General features: G+C 39.4%; 1 long non-coding RNA gene across 1 annotated transcript; it reads right to left on the reverse strand.

The window, feature by feature from the left end:
• Positions 1–328: 328 nt before the first annotated feature.
• On the reverse strand, positions 329–8,803 carry LOC110295895. The gene is made up of 4 exons (XR_002378132.2): positions 8,705–8,803; positions 5,906–6,079; positions 4,487–4,784; positions 329–507 (listed from the first exon to the last, which is right to left on the reverse strand). It is a non-coding gene; the product is annotated as an uncharacterized LOC110295895 (long non-coding RNA).
• Between the last annotated feature and the right edge of the window lie 2,723 nt (positions 8,804–11,526).

The raw sequence follows: 11,526 nt of genomic DNA on the forward strand, positions 1-11,526 counted from the left end.
CTGTTTCAGAGCAGCTTAGCTCTCTCACCTCTCTGAAGTGAGATAACTTATAATTTTGCTCAGGTGCAAAAGCAGTTTGAAACAGACCCTGACTCTGGCTCTTAAAGATTTTTCCCACAATAAAAAATAGATTTTATTTTCCTTTTTAAGTCATTTGCAAAGCACCCCACTTAGCAACATGTGCATTTAATAATTTGGGGAGAAGATAATAAGGATGACCTGGTATGATGCCATTTTAACAAGGCAGTGTTTCTGAGTAAGCTCTGAGCTTTCGTGAACATGAGGTACGTTTTTTAAGTGAGTCAGAAATCACGTATCGATCAACCTCTGTGTGTTGATTGTTGTGTTAATATTATTGACAATTTAAAAGACGAACAGACGGCTAAGACAGACTTCAAAGAGTTTCTAACTGCCGCGTTGGAATACGGAATGCTTCTGAGTAGACAACACCCGACTCAGTAATGTGCTGCAGCCTTTCCTGCATCAGCTTCGGGGCACCAGGTCACTCTGTAGGGGGAGACAGAAGGAAATGAGAAGCGGGCTATAAAAATGAAATTGCCTCCAAAGCAATCCTGTGACCAACGGTCAAACAGAGCATTTCAAGCAGCAACTAGAGAAACATATATGAAATTATGTCTCCTTACTAACCATAGGCTTTGATCCAACTGTCAGCTCAGTGAAGAATTTTCAGATTAATGGAGACACATTGCTGCCCTCTTTGCAAGACTGAAACTACAGATAGATGAGGCCCAGATTGAGTGGATGATTCAACTCTGACCCCCATTCTGCAGCAATCTGCCCCCAAAACAATCAAGACTTGGCCACAGAATGACAGTTTCTCTTAGTTTTTAACCCCAGCTTCTAACTAAGGACCAACCAGAGAAAGCCAAATATGCCCACAAATACATCCGGCAGGACCGTGTTCACCCTCAACTTCTGCTTGTCGACATCCCACCATCAAAGCAGACACAACACAATTTACAGATAAAATCCGTACTACGTCCTTTACCCGTTCCTAGAAACCCTGGAATTTCAGTCTTGGGGAGGAGGTGGTGGCAACTCATACTTCAGCAAGGTCCAAAGACATTGGCTTTTAAAATGTTTAGATTTATTTATGTGTTAAGTTACCTTCCTGGCATATATGTCTGTGCATGGTCCCTACAGAGGTCAGAAGATGTCAAATCTCCTGGACGTGTAGTTACAGATGGTTATGAGTCATCAAGCGGGTGGTGGGATGGGACCTGGATCTTCTGCAAGAACATCAAATGCTTTTAACCCTGAGAAATCTTACCAGCCTGGCCTGGCCTTTTAATATTCTCATTTCTCATCAAACTCCATGTTTGATCACAAGGGAGCCCTAAATACATCTGTGCTGCCTGGTTCTGTATGCCAACCTTTAGCTAAGTGTCCTACCAAGGAGGCCCAGATACCTTGGCACTTATGTGAGGTCCAAAAGTCAAACTGAGGCCTGAACTCTGCGCTTGGTGTGTTCAGTGTCTCAGCTATTTTCCTTTGGATGGACATACTTTGTCACTGATACTCAACCGTGTGACTTCCTTGGTGGAACCAGATCTTTCTTGCTGTCTTTTGCACTTCTGTTTTGCTTCGGGCTGTCTGAGAGGATTCGTCATGAGAAGGGACATCACAGGTCACATGCAGTCACAGACTCTGTAAGTCCACACGTCTCAAATATATGAATTTACAGGTCTTACCTGTCAGGCATCTGCTTGGACAAACTCTGCTTAGTCCCCCTACCTGAATCAGTTTCTTCTTCTGCCTTGGCATTTCTCTGGCGAGCTTGGCTTGACACAAAATGTGCTGTGTGCTTTTTGGCCTGCAGAGTTGGGGTTAAGAGTGTAAGTGATCATGTTTGAGGTAGGTGGTAAAGATTTGCCCAAGGATCTCATATCCACAGACTAGTACCAGGAATCTCTAGCTCTAATTCTTCTCCCAAAGGAAGACATCCTATGTTTTGTGTTATAATTCTTGTACCAGTCTCTCAAATGGCACTCTGTCTTATCAGGATGATCTGAGCTTTCTCTGGCCACTCTAGGGGAACGATAGACTATACTGAAATTGCTCACTCAGGGAAGTGCTTCTGGAAAGAAAAACGAAAGAAAAAAAAAAGGATATTTCTCCAGCCCACAGAGCAACACTTCTTCATTGGTATGCAAGCCTCTAAGCAAAATTCTGAATCATAAATTGCTTCATCAGGAGACTCTTTGACCAAAGACAATGGGAAGTTATGCAGAATGAACTAGACATCTGTCTGGTAAATTCTCAGCTTCCTGGTCCTCCAGTTTTCCCTGACCTCGGATCTCTTCCCTTCTGTTCTACTATGCACTCCACCAGGGACCCTTTTCCTCTTGCCAAAGTTGACAAAAAGCCCTGACATATATACTACATTTATCTGAAGACCCACTTGAGATAAGTGTAGAATGAAAGACAGAGACAGAGAGACAAAGAGAAAAAGAGACACAGAGAGAGACAGAAAGAATCTTTAGACTCAAGTGATATGATTAAAAGTTTCTCTAAGTCCACCCAAAACTACTCAAAATTCGTAGAGAAAATAAAAGGTTTTCTTTGAGTGATAATCACCTGGGTTACTTGGCTTGTACACTGTGGATGGCAGAATTTCATAAAAGCCACCTAGCAAGAGACTGAGATCCCTCCTCAGAAAATGAGCTTGGAGGCCTGAGAAATAGGCTCAAAAGGGGTCAGAGTCTCCTTGTAGCCATGTATGAAGCCTCTCCAGAAGAGCTTACAGAACCATAGTTGACTTACGTAAAGAGAAAAATGATGGGGCAACAGGAAACTACAGCGCATCCTAAAAGATAGCTCCAGGCAGATCGGAAAGGTAAAGATGAGCCCCTGTTACAGCAGCCTTTCTTCTCGGCTCATACAAAAACTAAACTCAAAGTTGGAAATCTAATTCAAAAGCAGACATGCACGTGTGGAACAGCCTCTTCTTTAAACTACAATGCCTAGCAGAAGAATTGGAAATGTTCTAGAACAAAAAAGAAACACAAGGGAAGATAAATGTGTGGCCCAATAGGTCACATAATTAAAACGGACCATGTCAACCAATCCTTATGGACAAAGACACTTTTAGTGTTATAAACAAGTAGGACATCAGAAAAATGATTGCTTTGTCTTTTAAGAGAGAATCCAGGAGGAAGAAAGCGCCCACCATTCAGATCCGTGGCAGAAAACTAAGGAGTTCTAAAGTACCCACCACCCATCTTTGCCCTTAGACACTCTCCATGACAAATGACAAGCACAAATGCTTGGTCTCCTTAGTTCTTCAGAATGCTTGCTATTCTCCCTCCTCATGGCCAATGTACTTCAGGGGTTATAGGCATTTCACATATTCCAATTTTTTTCTACATATCATCCCTTCTTGACTAAGGAACATTTCAACATCCCTGGGATTTAACATTCCTACTAGTTGAAAAGAAAAAAAAAAAACTTAGTAATAAGACACAATATGAAATGTAGAGGCAGAGGAGGGCAGATTTCTGAGTTTGCATCCAACAACTTGGTCTACAAAGTGAGTTCCAGGGCAGCCAAGGCTACACAGAGAAACCCTGTCTCAAAAAAAAAAAAAAAAAAAAAAAAAGGAAGGTTCCTGAGGCATTCATAGCTACAGCATTTCTGTGCTAGTCGAAACTGTGCCTTCTCCACTGCTTTTCAGATGTAACTGAGATATAGATCATCACAGTGTATCTCACATTTGATATGACAGAACTTGGGGACTCAAGTGCAGCCTACAACACATACTGTTACTTGCAAAGTCTGCACGCAGAACTTTTGAAACCCGAAACAAAGAGAGAGAGAACCCTAGTCTAGAATTGAAGTGTTTCTATCAAAAACTCGTGATCCCAGCACTCAGGAGTCACAGGCAGATGCTATCTATAAGTTTAAATCCAACCTGGTTTCCATAGTGAATGCCAGGCCACCAGAGCTACATAGCAAGACAGATGAAACAAACAACAGCAATATACCCAAAGAAACAAAAGAACAAAAGATCTGGCCTGGGATTCGGGTACACTTCTGAAATCCCAGCACTTGGAAGGCAAAGACAGAAGGATCAGGGGTTCAAGGCTATCCTCTGCTACATAATGAGTTTGAGTTTAAGGCCAGTCTTAGCTACGTGAGAGCTTATCTCAAATATACAGGTCGTGTCTGTGAAACTGTCCCAGTTTAAAAAACATCAAGCATACCGTGTGTACGACTCCAAGCCAACAGCAGCAGTTAGATCTGTTATTGCAGCATCAGCTCAACGCTGTGTTTTGAAATCGTCTATCACTATACCACCTAACCATGGCTACATTTATGGAGGGGGTCTGAGTTCCTTGGGATGAAGTTTAGACTTCTCCCTCTGGCAGGCAGGATCTGGCTATTACTCTCAGCATTATTCTAGACAACCTTCCTCCTTGTTTATTTCTATTCCATGACAGCAGCCCGCCATGTGCTCTCCACAAACCTTGGTTGTCTTTGTGATGACTGTTCCAGGAACTTCCTCATTCTTGCTCTCAATGTATCAGACACATCTCTGTTTCTCCTCAGCCAAGCTTCCCCTGACCAGTGCCTTTAAAGATGATACTTCCAGGTGTTCCTCAGCTCAGTGTATGTACTTTCCTCCAACTTTGAGTTTAGAAAAACTGCATCTTGGTATTTCTCCATGGTCTAATTCAGGGCCAGCAAACGTTTTCTGGGAAGGACCATGTACAGCATGCTTGTGGTTCGTGGTCCATATGGTGTCACATCATACAGTTCTGCCACTGCAGACATAAACAAATGTAAGCAGACGGTTCTGCTGTGAGCCAGAAGAGCCCGTCTGAGGGCAGCAGGCCCCATCCGGCAGCATTGGCTGGGGCTTCCCCTTCTGCTACAACAGAGAAATGAGTCCTCTCTAAGAACAATTTTCCCATTTTCCCAATAGGTTATCCACTCCCAAGAGCTGAGCATTAAACACATGTGCATATAAGCAATTCGAAATGGACTCAACAGTGTGTGTGTGTGTGTGTGTGTGTGTGTGATATAACAATAATAATTAAAGAAGACACCATGAATTTGAGAGAGAGGGATGTATAGGAAGAGGGGGAGGGTGGAAAAATATGAATATAGTATGCATACATGAAATTCTCAAAAGATTAATTAAAATGTTAAAAGTTTTTAAACATTGATTTTAAATTCTAAAAAGAGAAAAACTGTTTTACAAAAGTGGGTTTGAAAATATGGCTACTCCATTACAGCAAACAAATAAATAAAATGATTTTTAAAAGTTTGGAGGATTAAATAAAAAAAAAATAGAAAAGCTGTGTGACCCTTTAATTCGTACTGAAGTTTATCTCTCTGAATTTTCCTCTTCAGTATTTTACTTTGTTACCTCTGTAGTTCTGTCCTGGGCTTATCAAGCTGAGGCTTAGTTCATGCAATACAGAGTTTCATTATGAGAGTATCAAGGCCCACAAGCAGCTCTGTTACTTAGGAGGCTGGCTATATTTGTGCAGTGTTTTGGTTTGCTTTGGTTTGGTTTGGTTTTTTAATCTGACATATTGGTGCCTTTCCTCTCATTGAGAAATCCTTTCCCTCCGAGAGATCATGTTGAGGGTCATGAAAAGTGAGTGTATACTCTTTTCTTTGTTACTAATTATTGATTGTCCACTTTCCAATCAAGGAAGTGCTACATTTACTTGAAAGCTTTCTGATTTTATACTCCATCTGCTTCAGATTCATTCTTATAATTCGTCTATGAGTAGGAGAAAATCAGAAAGGTATAAACTGATAGGTGTGAAATATATGTGTAGGTTTAGTTATACTGATCATTATTTTGCCCACATCCCTGTTCTTAGTTATTTGATAAATAAATATTGATCATTACCACTTAAATCGAACTTACTAGTCATCAATGGAAATAGGATCCTTCATCCGATGCTTTTGACTTCTACCATTGATGCTCGGATCTCCTGGCTTTCGTTTGGTACTTGACTGTGACAGCTTCCTCCATCTTTCTTTGATTCTTTGGTTCTTCTGGTTGGCATTAGAGTTGATTTTACTTCTTCCATTCAAGAACCTACATTTTCACAGGAAAATTAAGCAAAATGAGGGAATCGTCTTTGTGTTGTTCCAACCAGACTGTTTTGTATTTATCCTTCAGCACATTTTATTATGTATATCTCCTTTTAGTTTTTCCATATCATTTTAAAACTAGATTTCCTCTTTTGTCACTTATTCTTTATACAGACTTAATCACATTTCAATCTCTAGGGGAAATGCTAAATGAAGCAATAATTACTTTGATCTTCTTCTCAATTCTTCTGCCACCCTCGGCTTTTCTGATGCTGGAGATTGCTGGTCTCCGAGTTAAAAAGCAGAGCTACGTAGGTAAGATGTCCCACCCCAAGAAAATGATTTGGGTCTTTTAGATGCCCTAGGTGAAAATACAAAGAATGGGTTAATGTGGGGTTGGGGAGTAGAATTTCTCCCTTCAAAAAGTATCTGCAATAAGATGCTTACGTCCGGCCGGTTTCCACACTGCTGACCCTCTTCCTGTCAGAGGGCCGTGTCCATTCCCTGGTGCCCTATCCCAGGGCAAAAGGCCAAGCATTCATTGGCTATGATTAGAGTTGTTTAAACCGTAACATCTGCTTGTAATTAGTATATATCCTTCCAAGACCCAGATATATGATGGATTCTAATCCTCACTTTCCAGAGACCTTGCACATGTTTTTCTAATTTATGTTTTCATAGATATTTCATAAGATTTATGGAGGGTTTTTTTTAATTGAAAACATGCCTACATGCACTTTCTCAATCTTAAATTTCTATTTAGTTCTTTGTATTTTGTATTAATTTATATAGAGGCAACTGAGAAAATTATACACAGTATTTCTTAATATTTGGAAAACATAGAAAAGACCCCAAAATTTAATCAACAATAATCTACAGGCTTGGAAATAATCACAGAAACTGGATTATCCCAGGTATATTTGTCCAGTTGTGATTCTATTTCTGTTTTTGTAAAGCTAGAATGATCTTTCTGTAAATTATTCTTAGTCATTACCATTTAATAACCCTCAATGATTTTTGTTGCAACTTAGTGTCTCATTTATAATTTATATAAAATGGTTTTTTAATTTATCAGTAGAGTCATATTGGTATTTTTATCATCCTTAAACTTATGTTTAATTCCTTTTATAATAAATTATACAAAGGCTGGTATATTTTATCTTTTTCAAAAAGCACATTCTCATTGAGAAATAAGACCAACTCAGAATACAAATATCATGTGTTATCTCTCAGATGAGGAATCTAGGAAGTTAATAACAACAACAAAAAAGACATTAAAGTAAAAAGGAAATTGGGGAAGAGGAAGGAAGGTACCAGCAGGAAATGGAGAAGACAAGAGAAGGTGATAGAGAGTGAGCGTGATCAAAGTACATCCATAAAGATGACAAAACAAACAAACAAACTTCACAGTGAAACCTATTACCATCTATAGCTGGATTTTACATTTAATTACTATCGTTATTACTGCGTGTGTGCTACAGCACATGCGTGAAGTTGGTTCTCTTCTCTGATCTTTTACACTGGTTCCAAGAATCCAACTCAGTTAACGAGGGTTGTGGAGGAAGCATCTTTACCCTGTGTCTCCTGGGCCTTGTGAATGGATTCTATTGCTCACTGGGATTCTATTTTTGTAAGTCATTTGAGAGTAAATTGAAGATGCATGCGTAGTTTTCTCTAAGTTGGTGTTTATTTTATAAGGAAAATAATTTCGTAGCCATTGTATAATTGTATAATTTTTTACAATCCAGAAGTGAGGCATTGCCACACATCAAATTCATACTAAAATTTATCTCTCCATCCATAATGTTCTTTATACTGTGAGTTTAATTTTTCAGATCAATCCCATTTTTTTTCTTGAATATAGAAGAACATCTCAGCTTTTTTTTTTTTTTTTTTTAGCTTTTGGTCTTGAAGAGAACAGAGACTTTTTGTAAAATATACCTGAGGGCAACTTTGATCTTTCCTCAAAATAACATTTTTGTTCTGTGCGTTGGTAGCTTATCAAGGGAGTGATATCCTTTCTCAGTGCAGTAAGTAGATGGAGAAGTTAGTTTTCTACATAAGGTTAGTTTTCTTTCAAAACAGTGATATGTGCTAGTTCTGATCCTATGGATGAGGTGGTGCCTGCAAGTTTCTCCATGCTAGGGATCTTTTGTCCTCGTGTCATTCACAAGTAGTTGATAACTGGAAGCTATGGAAATAGCCTGACACTCCTTCACTACTCATTTCAACATTTCTAGGTTATTTCCAAATCAGCCGTTGTATTTATTAACATTTACTTGGAGGCAGGTTGCATCTATTTACTTACATTTTTTAATTAGAATCACGAATTCTACTTTATTAAATTGATTATAATCATTATTTACTTTACTATGTCATAAAGTTAAGCAATGGGACCCCACAGAAAATGTCTTCTTTCATTGTTTCCAACTTTGGAACGGACTGCTATAGTAGCTCTATTAATGTGTTAAGTTTGTTTCTATGTGAATTGTGATAGCCAAGCAATTCCTTCTAAAACACCAATCTTTTCTTCAAAAGTGTCCACTCAGAAAGTCCTGAGCTTGCTGAAGAATTCTCTACATTACGAAACCAAGAGAAGACAATGCTACTTCAGTCTCCTGATTCTTACCGTCTTCGTTGTTTAGCAGGGTGGTAACTTGTTAAGTATCTGAGGCTCATGTGTTTGCTTGGATCTGGTGATTTTTGTTATCATTTATGGCTTTTTGTCGTTCCGGTTCTGGTTTTTCATTAATGAAGTAGAAGGAAGATCCAGGGATGGCACAATAGTGTTCCAGCTGTGACATCATATTATCTATGCTCATAGCCAACATCACACTCTCAGTCACAGTGAGAGTGAGCAAGTTTCTAAGGGTCAGTGGGTTTCCTATCATGCTCTCCACCTGCTTTCGTTTTGAAAATGTTCATGGGATTGTCTTTTGAATTAATTAGTGTGTTTATAAATGTCCGAAGACAACATCAATTTCTCGTAAGATATCTGGCCCAAGAGTTCTAGAAGAAATGGAAGCGAAGTCCTGACCTGACAGATTTGGGAAGACAATTCTTGGCAGTGCTCATTATTTTTCTCTTCCCAAGAGTTTCTAGGTCTTCCCACATGTGAAGCAAGATGTTTCCTTGTGCAGTCACTATCTTGACTTCTCTTGGTAGGGTTTTTTAAACATTTGTTTGTTTTATATACTTATATGTATGATTTTCTAAGTAAATTTCTATGCAAATTTTACTTATTTTCAGTGTACCAGCATGTATGTTTGTGTACTGTGTACATGCAGTGCTGGAGGAAGCCAGGAGAGGCTGACAAACATCTTGGGAGTGGAATTCCAGCCATGAGTGACGGGGGGGGGGGGGTTTACAAGAGCAGCCCTTGCTTTTAACCAAGAAGACATCTCTCCAGAACCCCCTAGAGTGGGGTTTTTATTTGTTATTTAAATATCACTCTTGATGAGCCTGCTAAAGGTACTCAAGATCCAGAATTTGTTGGTAACCTTGGAAACTTGCCCAGTGATCCCACTGCATCGCAGCAGCAGAGGGCAAGGGTTATGGGTCACGGCTCCTCTGAGGCTCTCTTTACTCTTCATGGATTGCTGGGATGGATGATCACTTTGTGATGGAATAATTGATCATTTTTATCTATTTATGCTTATTCTGAGTAGTGAGGAAAATGGAATCCAGTTGCCCTTAGTAGTTTTTCTAATTTCCCAAAGTCTCTAATACACAAAAGCTAGTTTCTAATTTTTTAACCATCCACTAAAAATACAAACATATTAGCAACAGCCCTACTTGCACATCAAGTTTTAGATAAAAACTTACGTACCTGGCTAAATGTGGTGACATCCGGGATGCACAGATGACATCTATAGTGCAAGACATAAAGGCAGGAGGATTGCTATGAGTTTGACACAAACCTAGTAGATATAGCAGGGTCCTGGCCAGATAGGGCTACATAGTGAGACTCTGAGTCAAAACAATATATATATGTGTGTGTGTGTGTGTGTGTGTATGTATAATAAGTCTCATAAAACCCAAGTCTCTATTTAATGAGTATAAACAAATACAAATGTATTTATAACTGTCAGACTAACAAAATAGGATTTTCACCAACGTAGAAAATCTCTACACACCCCTTCCCAACGTAGAACACTGGGAAAAAATGTCTTTCTCACCTTCTCAAGATGGACTTTACCAAACAGATTAAAAGGAAATAAAGAGATGTACTGTCTTAGTGTTTCTATTGCTGCAATGAACACCATGATCGTAAAGTAAATGGAGGAGAAAATGTTTTATTCAACTTATATTTCCACATTATAGTTCATCCCTGGAGGAATTCAGGACAGGAACTCAAGCAGGACAGGAACCTAAAGGCAGGAGCTGATGCAGAAGCCATGGAGGGATGATGCTTACTGGTTTTGTTCCTCTGGTTTGCTCTGCCTGGTTTCTTATAGAACCAGGACCACTATCCCACTATGCCACCACCCACTATGGGCTGGGCCCTCCACTACTGATCACTAATCGAAAAAATTAGACATTACAGCTGGATCTCATCAAGGCATTTCTTCCACTAAGACTCCTCTGTCTCTGATGAATCTAGCCAGTGTCAACGTTGACACTCAGAAACAGCCAGTACACATACTTAGTATGTGTGTACACATAGTTACAAAATGTAATCATGGCTCAGCATAATTCAGAACTTAAAGCACCCTTTTCCATAGAGGAGAAAAAGACATAGAAATGCACTGTAAAAACAACTCATTAATTTTATGGGAATCTGATGGATTTGGCAAAACATACAGTGACATTGGTCCCACATAACAGACAATGGATTGTAATGATTCCCTTTGGAATATTGAATGGAGCCAAAGAAAAAGACGACAGGTATATAACTCAAATCTGTTCCGATGTGTTGGTGGGCTTTGGTCATTCTTTCTGCAATGTCAGCTTAGTTAATGAGGATTCAGGGAGCAGGGGTGATTGCTTTCTCCTTTACCAGCCTTGGACTTGAAGCAGAAGCAGAGATGAGGGAGGGAAGACGTTTAGCATGTGCTTCATTCTAAATCCCTGTCATTGAAAACAGTTAGGGTTGCACACTTGGTGGCTATAATCCTTAGACTCCTAGTATAAATATTGTACCAAATAATAATCTGATTTATTTCAACACTGATTTTTTTTCTTGAAACAAAACTTGGCACAGGTGCATTTGTGCAGTTGTCTTTTTCCTCTTAGCATAGTGTTTGAGAGATCCACTTATACAGCCACGTGTAAGCATCAGATGAACATTCACACTCAATGCTTCTCTGCTCTGTCAAAGACATAACTATGGTTACTTTTAAGAATATTCCCGAATTGGGAACAAAACACCCAGGGAAGGAGTTACAGAGACAAAGTTCGTAGCTGTGATGAAAGGATGGACCATTTAGAGACTGCCGTATCCAGGGATCC

Source organism: Mus caroli, chromosome 6, assembly GCF_900094665.2.
Source record: "Mus caroli chromosome 6, CAROLI_EIJ_v1.1, whole genome shotgun sequence".
Taxonomy (NCBI): domain Eukaryota; kingdom Metazoa; phylum Chordata; class Mammalia; order Rodentia; family Muridae; genus Mus; species Mus caroli.